General features: G+C 41.8%; 1 protein-coding gene across 1 annotated transcript in view; it reads right to left on the bottom strand.

Annotated features, from left to right (window-relative positions):
* Fbxl7 (F-box and leucine-rich repeat protein 7) overlaps positions 1-2500 on the bottom strand; it is a 327631-nt gene that overhangs the window by 69311 nt on the left and 255820 nt on the right. The gene's annotated exons all lie outside the window — the stretch shown is intronic.

Raw genomic sequence — 2500 nt, 5'->3', positions numbered from 1 at the left:
TCATACGAATTCCTCGCACGGAGGTCTCCGCTGCGCATTTCTGTCCAACGGCCGGGGACTCGGCGCAAACCGAGGGTGGTTTGAGAGGGAGGAAGGGCTAGGAGGGAGAGAGGGAGGGAGAAAGGAGATGAGGGAGGGGGAGGGGGAGGGAGGGAGAAAGGAGATGAGGGAGGGGGAGGGGGAGGGGGGGAGGAGGGAGGAGAAAGGAGATAAGGGAGGGGGAGGGAGGGAGGGAGGGAGGAGGAGAGGGAGGAGAGAGAGAGAGAGAGAGAGAGAGAGAGAGAGAGAGAGAGAGAGGGAGAGAGGGAGAGAGGAGAGAGAGAGAGAGAGAGAGAGAGAGAGAGAGAGAGAGAGAGAGAGAGAGAGAGAGAGAGAGAGAGAGAGAGAGAGAGAGAGAGAGAGAGAGAGAGAGAGAAATGCTTCCCTCGGAACCTTCACATCATTACGGCAATAACACTTGATATTATAAATAGAAAATGAAACAAAGGAACACGCAAGTATTGTGATATCTCTAATATGCATTTAAAATTAACACGGTATTAAGTAATCCTATCTCTATTAAGATAAAAGAACCATAGCTATATCGGTATATTTTGACCCCAAAAATGAGTTGATATATTCAAAATGAGTATGCCATTAGACAGCATCATAACCGATTGATAGCAGAATCCATTTGTGCTTCTGAATCAGAATGAACACTAAGTACATTCAAACAAATCTATAAAATGAATTATTACATAGATTAACCATCCGTTGGTATATTTAAGTCCCTCGTTACGTAATACCATAACTTAATAATAAACAAAGAAAAAACACATTCGTACTGACCGTCGCTACACGTGAAATTGTGCAACATTATCACTTGATTAATAAAGTAAAGCAATAAACAAGTATGTAATAAATAAAGACGAAAAACACCAAAGCAATAAGACGATAACGTGAGATTCTCGAAATATTCGCAACTTCCCAAAACCCTAATCATAATAATCATTAATAACGGCATTGTTTGTTAAAATTGTGCAAGGCGCGACCCAATGAATATTCACACATTCGGACATCCATATTCACAGAAATAAATGCATATCTGTCAACCTGACTGATAGATATACGCTTTATCTATATATCTTTCCGGTAGATATGCATATCTAGAATGAGAGACATGCATCCATTTCCGTGTATTAGCATGACCGTGTAATGAATATTTATTGGCTTGGGACGCGTACAATTTTACCAAACCGGCTGCATATAATTAATACCCGAGAGAAGAAAGAAAGGAAATAAGAGAGAAAGAAAAAACACGAATTAACCATACAACAGACAAATAAAATAAACACAATAAAAACATAGCGGTAGGACTATAATGTTTGGTCAATGTTTCCCTCATAATCACAAACACACATTCCGGGCTAACAATGTTTTCTAAATTAACAAATACCTCATTAGGCCATTAAGGACAGGTAGTTAATTGGTTAAGTGGGCGCGGTGATTACCTCAGTCCCTCGTTATGTAGTTACGCCATGCCCGGGCCAGATGACCAATCAAAAGGACTGTCAGCGTTAGTTCGGGAGCCAATCAGAAAGCGAGGATGGCGTCTCACAACCCCCGCCTTTTGCTGAAGTTATTTTATGTATGAGAAACGTCCACTTATATCAGTCTTTTTTAGTTCTTCCCTTTTCTACTTATGTTTTAATTATTTCGTTTTTTTTTTTTTTTTTACTTGCATCATGTTTCTAGATTATATATTCTCTCTCACTAGCTCTCCCTCCTTCCCTCCCTCCCAATCTCTCTCTATCCCCTTTCCTTCTTCTCTCTCCTGCCTCCCTCTTCCCCCCTCCTCCCCTCCCTCCCCCTTCCGTCTCCCTCTTCTTCCTCTCTCTCCGTCTTCTTCCCGCCTCCCTCTTCTTCCTCTCTCTCCGTCTTCTTCCCGCCTCCCTCTTCTTCCTCTCTCTCCATCTCCCTCTTCTTCCTCTTCCCCTCCTCTCATTCTACCTATCTCTCTTTCCGCCCCCCCTCCCTGGAGACTTAGGGTGTGTGTGTCCCGCCCACAATCCCTCTGCCCTTTGCCCAAGCCCCGCCTCACGCCCTCAGGATCAGGGCGTGGAAGAAGGGCGTGATCCCAGATATAAACGAACCAATTTGCCTTATCGGATACAAATTATGGGTAAGGATATGAGGAAAATTAAATGAGGAATTTAAAATATGAGGAAGTGGATATGCGTCGTGTACCTGCATTATGGATGTATGTCCGGGCGCACGTACATACATACATAAATACGTACATTCATACATATATACATACATAAATACGTACATACATATATACATACATAATTACGTACATGCATACATAAATACATGCATGCATACTTGCAAATTGATAGATGTACAAATATATAGGTATACTGATAGACAAACATAGATACAGATATACAATGTGGATACAAGACACATAAACAGCTCTTGCTTAAAACCAAGAAATATTAAGAAAAAATAAAATGTA

Source organism: Penaeus vannamei, chromosome 9, assembly GCF_042767895.1.
Source record: "Penaeus vannamei isolate JL-2024 chromosome 9, ASM4276789v1, whole genome shotgun sequence".
Taxonomy (NCBI): domain Eukaryota; kingdom Metazoa; phylum Arthropoda; class Malacostraca; order Decapoda; family Penaeidae; genus Penaeus; species Penaeus vannamei.
This window is presented reverse-complemented; position numbering and strand designations above follow the sequence as displayed.